This window comes from Delphinus delphis, chromosome 11 (genome assembly GCF_949987515.2).
Source record: "Delphinus delphis chromosome 11, mDelDel1.2, whole genome shotgun sequence".
In the NCBI taxonomy this organism is placed as follows: domain Eukaryota; kingdom Metazoa; phylum Chordata; class Mammalia; order Artiodactyla; family Delphinidae; genus Delphinus; species Delphinus delphis.
In genome coordinates this window covers 21,239,829-21,252,527 of record NC_082693.1, presented here as the reverse complement: position 1 = coordinate 21,252,527, position 12,699 = coordinate 21,239,829, and the positions used below count along the sequence as shown (strand labels likewise).

The 12,699-nt window shown below is 37.0% G+C and overlaps 1 protein-coding gene across 1 annotated transcript in view; it reads left to right on the top strand.

Moving 5' to 3' along the window:
• The window catches only part of LMNTD1 (lamin tail domain containing 1), a 442,143-nt gene that overhangs the window by 130,295 nt on the left and 299,149 nt on the right, over window positions 1-12,699 (top strand). Inside the window, exon 6 of the transcript XR_009521169.1 lies at window positions 4,209-4,295. The gene's annotated coding sequence lies outside the window, so the exon portion shown is untranslated. The remainder of the gene's footprint in view (window positions 1-4,208; window positions 4,296-12,699) is intronic.

Here is a 12,699-nt window from a genome sequence, read left to right as displayed (position 1 = left end):
TACTACAAGCAACTCTATGCCAATAAAATGGACAATCTGGAAGAAATGGACGAATTCTTAGAAAGGTATAAGCTTCCAAGACTGAACCAGGAAGAAATAGAAAATATGAACAGACCAATCAGATGTAATGAATTGAAACTGTGATTAAAAATCTTCCAACAAACCAAAGTCCAGGACCAGTTGGCTACACAGGTGAATTCTATCAAACATTTAGAGAAGAGCTAACACCCATCCTTATCACACTCTTCCAAAAAGTTGCAGAGGAAGGAACACTCCCAAACTCATTCTATGAGGCCACCATCACCCGGATACCAAAACCAGACAAAATACTATAAAAAAAGAAAATTACAGACCAATGTCACTGATGAATATGGATGCAAAAACCTCAACAAAATGCAAACAGAATCCCTTTAATGGTGTATTAAAAGGATCATACACCATGCTCAAGTGAGATTTATCCCAGGGATTCAAGGATTCTTCAATATGTGCATTCAGTCAGTGTGATACACTACACTGTATTAACAAACGGAAGAATAAAAACCATATGATCATTTTAATAGATGCAGAAAAAGCTTTTGGCAAAATTCAACACCCATTTATGATAAAACCTCTCCAGAGAGTGGGAATAGAGGGAACCTACCTCAACATAAAAAAGGCCATATATGACAAACCCACAGCAAATATCATTCTCAATGGTGAAAAACTTGAAAGCATTTTCTCTAAGATCAGGAAGAAGACAAAGAAGTCCACTCTCACCACTGTTATTCAATATAGTTTTGGAAGTCCTAGCCACAGCAATCACAGAAGAAAAAGAAATACAAATTGGAAAAGAAGAAGTAAAACTGTCACTGTTTGCAGATGACATGACACTATACATAGAGAATCCTAAAGATGCCACCAGAAAACTACTAGAGCTAAAGAATGAATTTAGTAAAGTAAAGTTGCAGGCTACAAAATAATGCACAGAAATCTCTTGCATTCCTATGCACAAACAACAAAATATCAGAAAGAGAAATTAAGGAAATAATCCCATTCACCATTGCAACAAAAAGAAGAAAATACCTAGGAATAAACCTACCTAAGTAGGTAAAAAACATGTACTCAGAAAACTATAAGGCACTGATGAAAGAAATGAAAGATTACACAGATTGTGAGATATACCATGTCCTTGGATTAGAAGAGTCAATACTGTGAAAATGACTATACTACCCAAAGCAATCTACAGATTCAGTGCAATCCCTATCAAATTACCAATGACATTTTTTTACAGAACTGGAACAAAAAATCTTAAAATTTGTATGGAGACACAAAAGACCCCGAACAGCCAAAGCAATCTTGAGGGAAAATAACAGAGCTGGAAGAATCAGACTCCCTGACTTCAGACTATACTACAAAGCTACAGTAATGAAGACAATATGGTACTGGCACAAAAATGGAAATATAGATCAATGGAATAGGATAGAAAGCCCAGAGATAAACCCACGCACCTATGGTCTCCTAATCTATTACAAAGGAGGCAAGGATGTACAATGGAGAAAAGACAGTCTCTTCAATAAGTGGTGCTGGGGAAACTGGACAGCTACTTGTAAAAGAATGAAACTAGAACACTCCCTAACACCATACACAAAAATAGACTCAAAATGGGTTAAACACCTAGATGTAAGATCAGACACTATAAAACTCTTAGAGGAAAACATAGGAAGAACACTCTTTGAAATAAATCACAGCAAGATCTTTTTTGACCCACCTCGTCGAGTAATGGAAATAAAAACAAAAATAAACAAATGGAACCTAATGAAACTTAAAAGCTTTTGCACAGCAAAGGAAACTATAAACAAGAGGAAAAGACTGCTGGAGTAAGAGAAAATATTTGCAAACAAATCAACGGACAAAGGATTAATCTCCAAAATATATAAACAGTCCATGCAGCTCAATATTAAAAAAACAAACAACCCAATCAAAAGATGGGCACAAGACCTAAATAGACATTTCTCCAAAGAAGACATACAGATGGCCAAGAGGCACATGAAAAGATGCTCAACATCATAATCATTAGAGAAATGCAAATCAAAACTACAATGAGGTATCACCTGACACCAGTTAGAGTGGGTATCATCAGAAAATCTACAAACATCAGTTGCTGGAGAGGTGTGGAGAAAAGGGCACCCTCTTGCACTGTTGGTGGGAATGTAAATTGATACAGCCACTATGGAGAACAGTATGGAGGTTCCTTAAAAAACTAAAAATAGAAGTACCATATGACTCAGCAATCCCACTACTGGACATATACCCTGAGAAAACCATAATTCAAAATGACACTTACACCCCAATGTTCATTGCAGCACTATTTACAATAGCCAAGACATGGAAGCAACCTAAATGCCCATCGACAGATGAATACATAAAGAAGATGTAGTACATATATACAATGGAATACTACTCAGCCATAAAAAGGAACAAAGTTGGGTCATTTGTAGAGATGTGGATGGACCTAGAGACTGTTATACAGAGTGAAGTAAGTCAGAAAGAGAAAAACAGATATATTAATGCATATATGTGGAATCTATAAAATTGGTACATATGAACCGGTTTGCAGGGCAGAAATTGAGACACAGATGTAGAGAACAAACGTATGGACACCAAGCGCGGAAAGCTGGGGTGGGGTGGGGTGGGGTGGGATGAATTGGGAGGTTTAAGAAGTTGGAAAGAAAGATGTAAAAAAGACCCTTTATGGTTTTTCATAAAGTTTTGCCCTGAGTAAGTAGGTGTAAGAAATCTCCTTGTCTTGTGATTAAATATATAGTTTAGAGTTATCTTTATTTTTTAATATCAAAAAGAGGTAAAATGTTTACTTGCTGTGGGTTCTTCCTGCTGGTGCAATTTTTGTACCATTTTGCCTACTATCTGGAAAACAAGACTGACCTCTCTAGTTAGAGGCTAATTTTAGTTGGGTCATGTAGGCTCTTTGTGGATTCATTCACTAACCACTTACTATATATGTATAAATGTGCCGGGCACTGTTGGTTGAGCAAGCTTAACCTTTATGCACTGATACTCACTGTCTTCTGCCAGAGTGACTTCTGTTTTGCCTTAAGTGTGCCAGGTTAGGCATGAGATTTAAATTTATATCAGCTTATCATTTGTTTTCTCTCTCTTGACATACTTTCACCCTCTTTACTCTTGTTACTTTCACCAGATGTGGTCCCTCTCTTCACTTGGTGATGCATCTCTTGTGAATCAGCCAGTTTCTTTAACACCCTTTGTCCCATCAAAAAGCTGTATCTTTTAAATTACTTTCCGAAAGAGACCATGTTTCCAGAAACTTTTGGATATGGCACACCTGGTTTAATTCAGAGGATGTATTCCCAAAAACGGTAGGATCATTTCTATGTGGGTTCATTGGAGGACAACCTTAAGGAGATGCTCTCCAGACAGTCAACACGGACAGTCTCTCTTTGCCGGTCAGTCCTCCAGCTTTCAGTGATGTTTATGATGTTTATGAAGGTCAAAGGGCTTTCAAATATAAGTAAGTTCTTCATGATATTTATTCTCTGATTCCTAAGTCATTTTCTTGAAGACACATTGTGGTCTGCTTATCTCCTTACCACCTTTTTTAGGTGTAAGTATTGCTTGCATACTTTTTGACTTTTGTCAGATGTTATGGGTGAAAACTGTTCACCATAACACACAATAAATAGTAGAAAGAACAGCCATAGCATAGTAAACAATACATGTTTTAGAACCCACTCAACTCAGGAAAATGAGGTAGAGTACTGTTTGGCAGAGGACCTTTGCAATATGGTGGATTAATGCTTTTTAGCCAGGAATATGTTACAGTACAGTGTGTTGGCTAGATCTCACTGACCGAGAAGGTACCTAGAGCATGGGTGGGGTGGGGTGGGGTGGGGTGGAGGAGAGACATATATACGCATAAAGTTTATTGTAATGCATATATGTGTGTGTATTCCATAGGCACCCATATACACAAGTTACTTTTTAAAAGAAACTATTTCAGAGATTTATAGAAATTTAATGAATCAGCACTGTGTGCAGCATTATCAAATTGGGTCTATGTGCATCCCTACATATGAATTTCCAGAAAATGCTTAAGTGAATGCTCCCAACAAATTATAATTAGGTTTAGATTGTCCACCTGGTGTTTCATTTCTTTCTGCAATAAAGTTAGTTGATGATATTTTCATTTACAGTTGACAACTGAGAAAACAGAAATCTGGCTATATCATCCAAGGGATTCCACTGGACCCTGCTGCCTCTCAGAATTCAGTGAAACTCAGGTATTTGGACGATGAAACAATTATTTACAATTTCAGTTTACTTTGCCATGTCATTCCTTACAAATCATCTGTATGCTGCCTTCTAAGTGCCATGTGCTTACTTTTAATTAAAATCCTAAAGAAGAAGAACCAGCCAAGTGTATCATCATTATTATTCACGGTGCATTGTTGGCTAGACCCTTTATAAAAATGTGTAACACAAAATTGTACATTGTGAATATTTATGGAATTATCCTATAAAGAAACTGAGCTTTTGAAAAAATCTAAACAAGCTATACTTCATGAGGAAAAATCTAGTTTATTAAAGAGAAATGTATCAGATAATCTATTGTAATGATTAAGTGAATGAACTTGTTAAAACATGAATTGGCTATAAAATGTCATAAAATGTAGCAGATTAAGCTACTTTTTTTGAAGTCTTTCCAGATTTTTTTAATGAGTTAATATATTGCTTTTTAACAGAGAACTCCTGCAGGCAGAAAAGAAATTATATCTGACTTAAAAATTCCCATCATGCTTCATTCTCTGGTGTACTTTTGCAGCCTTGATGGATTTGTTACATAATCAGCTTTCAATGGCTTCTTTTATTATAAAACAGAGCATTATTGCCTAAAACAGCCCCACTCCCTTTTTTTTTTTCTCTTCCCTCAGTTTCTGAAATTACAAATGCATTTAAACAATGATCAAGTCATGCTGCAGCAGGCACAGGGAACAAATGAACAACTGCAGCAAGAAATTGCTAAACTTGGGTCTGAAATGCCAGCATTGGAGAAAAACCTGAGATCAATAGTGCTCAAAAGTGTGAGCTGATGGAAGATAGGATATAACTCCATTGGGCTTCCTACCTGCTATTTATGCTTGCTCTTCACATAACCCATGGACAGTTGGCATTATGGAAAACATTATAAAACAGTTACTTGCCATTTCTAACTATGCTGCATATTTGGAAAGTGTACAGATGCAGCTGTCATACTTTTTAAAAAAAAAAACTACTGGGCTATATAATAATTAGAAAGAGAGATGGTATTTAATTAATGCAATAGTAAAAACTATCTGACTTAAAATTTGCTTTACAATCAACCTCACATGTAGTAGATAGAACTCCTTAAACTCAAGGTATCCTTGAACCTTCAGATCCCATTAAAAATATGTTGCTGCTTTTTATTTATTTCAGATCAAACATCTTAACCTTTCTCCGCATATTATATTAATTACCCCAAGACTAACTCAATGTACTTTTCTCAGCAACAAAAGCCAGATTTCTCACTACAAAATGAGAGACATTTTCTTACAATCATGAGTTGTTTAGAATTTACCAAAGATATGAAGATTATATAAGTATCACCAGCTATTGCTACAAACTCTTTTAATCTAATGTTACTGGACAAAAAGAATAATTAATGTTATCTAGTGATAACAGTTCCATAACAATATGAATATGTTTAATGACACTGAACTGTACATTTTAAACATTGTTAAAATAGTCAATTTTGTACTATATATATATTGCTATCATTTAAAAAAACACAAAAAATTTAAAGTATAACTATGCAGTGTTCCCTGGACCCCCACTACCAAGTTTAAGAAGGACACTTTATTTAACTTTGCCATTTTATGAGAGTCCTTCTAAGATCTCTTCTTTCCACTTCTGTCTTAACAGCCCATCCCTGTCCTGGCATGAATTTTGTGTTCCTATTCCCTTGTTGTATTGTTTAGTCTTGCGTGTCAAAGAGCCTTATAAGTGGAATCGCATGCCATGTATTTTTCTGCAATAGCTTTTTTGTTTAATCTTTAATCCCTGAGATTCATTCACATTGCTACCTGTAGTTGTATTTCACTATTTTCACTGTTATATAATATTCTATCCCATGGCTATACCATAATCTACTTATTTGTTTATGGTTGATCTTTGGGTTGCTTCTCTTTTATCCTTTTTCTTTTTCTTTTCTTTTCTTTATTTTTGGTTATTACATAGAGTGTTGCTATGAGCCTTTTTTCTCCCTGTATATATGGGCAACATTTTTTATAGTGGTATTTTAGCTGTCCCTGGAACAAATGACTGCTCCATTGATTTCCCTACCTCACTGTGCGGAGTTTATTCAGTAGCCATCCGATCTGACAAACATAGAGATGGCTTATTTTGTAGTCAGACCCAGTTTCAAATACTTCCTCCTTCACTTAGCAGATATATGAAGTTAGATAAGATCTCTGGGCTTCGATTTCCTTATCTCTGTCTTGGGACTAATAATAGCTGCCACACAGTGTTTTCGAGTGGATTTAATTAGATAATCTACTTAAAGAACTAATTATTTAATACATGCTCGGTAAATAGTAATTATTAGTGGTATTATAATTACAGAATAGATGGCTGTACCAAGAATCACTGTGCAGAGATACTTCAATTTTATTCAAACAAAGGAGTAGAAATTTAAACTCCTGCCGTCAGATCTCAGAGCTAGGAGCAGTAGGACAAATGAGTTGGTGCCAAAGCACTGGGGCCGACACCCATAAGGTGAGACAAGGGTACAGAATGTCCTCACCTTCTCCATTGTCCCCAAATCCCCATTAAACTTCTAGTTTAATCCAGCTGTGCCACAATAAGCAATAAGGAATAGAGTCCTTAGGGAGATGGTGGCACAAGAGCACATTTTATTCCCTTACTGCACTTGGAGGGTGGAGTGGAATCCTTCCCCATCTCTCTATTCATGTGGAGCTCATGGGTAGCACAGAGATCTTGTGATTAACCCTAAATCGTGAACAAAAAAGACATATTGCTGCCCTTGAGGAGTTTATAATCTAGTTTATAATCTAGGGAAGATAGCAATCCCTATGAAACAATTGGAGAGTAATGAAGAAAAGGTAATTGTCCAACTGTGGGGTTTAATTTAATAGCTACATCCTAGAAAAAGCTAATTGATATAATAAAGCATTATTAATTAAAATTGGTTATATGTTTCAAAATTTACCACTATTTTTTTAAGAAAGGCAAACGTGCTTTTAGTCCAGTATTTTGTTTCCTATCTGGATATCATCAGTGGTGGCGCAGCCTGATGTCATATCCACTTCAAGTTAATTTGATGCATTGTCTTCGTGTTCATCATTATTTTAAACAGTAGTTGTTCGTTTGATTGACAGGAAAGGTGGAGCGACTCTTTGCAGCTTAAGTGAATTAACCTGGCCAAGGTTACCTACACACAGGGAGTCATTTTGACAGACAGAGCTGAAATATTTAAACTTGTAGCTCTACACTTCTCCATCCCCCTGCTTTTCCAGCTCAAGTGAATATCTGTTTTTGTCTGGGGAGTTTAAGTAAGGCATCGTGTTGGTGACAGGGTGAATGGCTCTCACAAGGAGCCCGAACTCTGGCTTCTCAGTGAGAGCCTGAGCCTGCCTCTCCCCCATGATGCTTTGCTCCTTATCAGGGGAACGAAGACAAGTGGACGTAGGTCCCACTGTGCTGCTGCACCTTCAAAAATACAGCACCTGTGAAATGTAAATCAAGACTTCCATTTCTGAAGCAATTGCAACAACTCTTTATCCCAGAGGATGGGTACAGTTCAAGAAGATAATTTGCAAAAGCCTTTCAAGAGTCATTTTACATTAAGGTACTCAGAAAACAAATGACTGAAAGAAACAAAAGCATTGGCCCTTCCTTTGTAAAATTTAAGATGTATCTCTACTTATACAACTTGTTCTGAAATAAGGCTGTTATTCTCCCTAGGTGGCAAATATAGTTGTAAACACCCAGCTAGCAAAGTCTTCCTCTCTGAGTGTATAGATTGCCTTGTTTCCAAGAATAATGGTTTAGTGAGGGTGTCAGCTGTCACACTTACAGCCATCACTCATGCTCCATTTGAGATGATGTTCTGTGTGGTCATCCATGCTTAGGGCAGGATGCTTATTATCCGACCAGGAAATGAGGCTTCTGACATTCTTTTTGGCTGTTAAAAATAAAACGCCTAAATATGTGTGCTAGCTCACTGCTGAGTAAACATCTTCATTCACAGGACATCTTTGATAATCTTTCCTGAGGTCATTAGAGGATGTGTGCTCCCTCTGACCACAATTGAAAGCGCTTGGGTACAGCTAGCCTGTCTTCATTGCTTAAAGATGGTGACTGCTTTTAGAAAAGGAAATATTCTAATAAAAATAGACACTCTTAAAAAGAGGTAAACCAGAGCATTGATTTCCACTATAATTCTTGTGCTGTGTTCAGCAAAGCAAATAATTCTACAAGCAATTAGGGCATACCACCTCTTTAATGTTTTCATATATTCAAGTATTTTTCTCATGTGCTTCCTTCTAAAATAATTGCTTATTATTGAATTAAAACCTATTGAAATCAAATGTGAATCTGAATTTGTTTTATACTAGAGAAAGTGGAGAGTAACTATTTCACACTGATTGGCCCATCAGAAAAAACTTTCGATAGAAAGATTTGCTGTCATTTTCCCAAAGGATCTATCTTGGGAATCACCATTGGCGTATGTGATGGAATGGCCCAATTGTTTATTATTGAGATATAAATGATGCATAACACTGTATTGCTTTCAGGTGTATGGAATGGCGTAGTTCTGATAAAGGCAGTTGGTTAGGTATCTGGTCTTGTTTTTGCTCTTTCACCTCAACAGATGATGTCACCTTGTTATGGTTCTTCTCTAGTTACTTGATCAATGTCCATCAGGTTTCTAGATAAAGAAATGTTTCCAGAGTTTATGCCTCCGCTTGTGGATAAGTCAGTTTCTAGCATCAAAATGTCAGAGAGCTGTTGTGTTAGAAGATGAAGGACTCCAAAAGGCAGGTGGCTGGTGGTTGAGTTTTCAGATGTTTTCTGTGATGCTGAGTTAGAGGGCACATGGCAGGCTCCCTCCCTACTCATTACCGAATTCTAGATTCTTCCTCACTACTTGAGTGTGGTGGGGGTCAGTAGCATCCTCGATCCTGGAAGTTTGTGAGAGATGCAAGACCTCAGACCCCACCCTTAGGTCTACTGAATCAGAATCTGCATTTTAAAAAGATCTCCAGCTGACCTATAGGCACGTGAAAGTTTGAGAAGCGTTTCTCTACTGAATCAAAGATTCATTCTATTTGGACTTTGCTAACCCCTCCCTTTGCCCTATTACTTTAAGCCATTCCAAATAGTCTTTACTATTCAATTTAATTACCTACAGATAGGGATTCCATGTTAGAGTCTGCCTTTTCTGGTAGGATATGAACTCAGGATTAAAAAATGGCAATACAAAAACTGGGACATTTATAAATTAAGTCTTAGACGTTCTAAGAGTGTTACATTAAAAATGTATTCTTAATGGATTGGTCTACTCAAAACTACTGGCTAAATACAATACTTCTTAAATACTGATAATTACGATAATAACATCCATACATGAAATTGGAGAATGAGAATTCTTTTTACCTCGGAATTTCTGTATTTTGTGCTTTTGTTGGTATAATAATTTGCCATCCTTGGCAAAGGACCATATTGCTTTAAACCTGAAGAAAATAGGTAAATAGATGCCGAAGTCTTAGGGAAGGTTCCCGAAGATAAGGTCCTCAGCATTTGAAAATTTAAAAGAAAATGTTTCTTCTTTTCTCTTCTTGAAGCTGGATACCATGGATAGTTTTTGAGTCACACGTGTCTGTGTCCCAGAAGACCTAGGCTTCTTTGGGGGAATGTCGCAGTTCTGTTGGCTCAAGCCACATTCAGAATCCTGGGATAGTCTCTTCATCTGACCACCCTAGGATAACATCAGTAATAGTGATTTCAGCTCAAGTCTCTGTAAGCATGTTATATTAGATGGGGTCAAAGTTTTATGAAAAGATAAGAAAAAATTATTCAAAAGTAAGCAAATAGGCAAATTACAGTACTCTAACACCCCACAAGGAACATTATTTTCTGTATGCTAATCACTATTAATTACTTAGTGTACATTATCTTCAATTCTGTTACGTAGGAAACGTTATCCTTAGAGTTCGAGAAATTGAGGCTCGGGAATTCCCTGGCAGTCCAGTTGCTAGGACTCCGCACTTTCACTGCTGAGCGCCAGGGATCAATCCCTGGTCGGGGAACTAAGATCCTACAAGCTGCGTGGCACGGCCAGAAAATAAAGGAATCTAAGGCTTAGAGAAATCTAAAAACTTTCCCAAGCTTATACACATAATAAATGACGGAGCTTTCAAACTGAAGTCTGTACTGCCCACAGATAGGATCTTAATAGGCTACATAGCTGTTAATCCCTTGACATATTAATGAGTAATTGCCGTTTCAGGCATTAGGGAGAGGCAGCTGCAGGTAGGAGGCTCCTACAATACTCCTCAGCCCTGAACACTGGAGTCCTTGGTACCACTGGCTAAGAGTAACTGTCTATTGAAATGCTAGATTCAAGTGAGCCCAGGTCTCCGAAGGCCCGGCTTGAACTGCCTAGAAGGGGTTTGTCTTCATTTGGCAATTTGTTTTTATAATTACTGTAACTTTGATCAATGCTGCTCTTATATTCTATTTCCTGAAGGTATTTTCTGTATTATTACTCTTTCTCATTTTTATATTCCTCCTCGTAAGTCCCTTTCTTTCCTTGTTATAGGCACACTCAAACCTCCATCCTAAAAAAACAACCACCACCACCCACAAACATTTTTCCTTCACCCCGATTCTCCTTCACACTATTGTTCCTTTGTTCTACATCCCATTACCCTCTCATTCTTCTTGAAAGAGTGGCTTTATCAATTACCATCTATAAATCATTATTTTTCATTCATTTCAGAACCTGTTACCCTCCAGTTTTCTCTTCCATCACTCATTGAATCAAATGTAACCTTGTTTAACAAGCTTTATTACAGTAACGTCCAATAGCCTTCCTTATGGAGGAAAACGGAAATGGAAACAGAATATAGACTATGCTTATGAAACATCTACTGTAAGCCATCTTTATGCAGTAAATTTTATGTATAATTTCTCATCTAAGCTTCATAGTAACCTTGTGATTTTTTATTTATTTATTTTAACATCTTTATTGGAGCGTAATTGCTTTACAATGTTGTGTTAGTTTCTGCTGTATAACAAAATGAATTTGCTATATATATACATATATACCCATATCCCCTCTTGCTTGTATCTCCCTCCCACCCTCCCTATCCCACCCCTCTAGGTGGTCACTAAGCACCGAGCTGATCTCCCTGTGCTATGCGGCTGCTTCCCACTAGCTATCTCTTTTACATTCGGTACTGTATATATGTCAGTGCTACTCTCTCACTTCGTCCCAGCTTACCCTTCCCCCTTCCGTGTCCTCAACTCCATTGTCTACCTTTGCATCTTTATTCCTGTCCTGCCCCTAGGTTCATCAGAACCTTTTTTTTTTAGATTCCATATATATTTGTTAGCATACGGTATTTCTTTTTCTCTTTCCGAATTACTTCACTCTGTATGACAGACTCTAGGTCCATACACCTCACTACAAATAGTTCAATTCCATTTCTTGTATGGCTGAGTAATATTCCATTGTAAATATGTGCCACATCATCTTTATCCATTTATCTGTCTATAGACACTTAGGTTGATTCCATGTCTCGGCTATTGTAAATAGAGCTGCAATGAACATTTTGGTACATGACTCTTCTTAAATTATGGTTTTCTAAGGGTATATGCCCAGTAGTGGGATTGCTGAGTCATATGGTACTTCTATTTTTAGTTTTTTAAGGAACCTCCATACTGTTCTCCATAGTGGCTGTATCAATTTACATTCCCACCAACAGTGCAAGAAGGTTCCCTTTTCTGGACACCCTCTCCAGCACTTATTGTTTGTAGATTTTTTGATAATGGCCATTCTGACTGCTGTGAGATGATATCTCATTGCAGTTTTGATTTGCATTTCTCTAATGATTAGTGATGTTGAGCATCCTTTCATGTGTTTGTTGGCAATCTGTATATCTTCTTTGGAGAAATGTCTGTTTAGGTCTTCTGCCCATTTTTGGATTGGGTTGTTTGTTTTTCTGATATTCAGCTGCATGACCTGATGGTATATTTTAGAGATTAATCGTTTGTCTGTTGCTTCATTTGCAAATATTTTCTCCCATTCTGAGGGTTGTCTTTTGGTCTTGTTTATGGTTTCCTTTGCTGTGCAAAAGCTTTTAAGTTTCATTAGGTCCCATTTTTAAATTTTTATTTCCAGTTCTCTAGGTGGTGGGTCAAAAAGGATCTTGCTGTGATTTATGTCATAGAGTGTTCTGCCTATGTTTTCCTCTAAGAGTTTTAGAGTGTCTGGTCTTACATTTAGGTCTTTAATCCATTTTGAGTTTATATTTGTGTATGGTGTTAGGGAGTGTTCTAATTTCATTCTTTTACATATAGCTGTCCATTTTTCCCAGCAGCACTTGGTGAAGAGGCTGTCTTTTTCCACTGTATATGCTT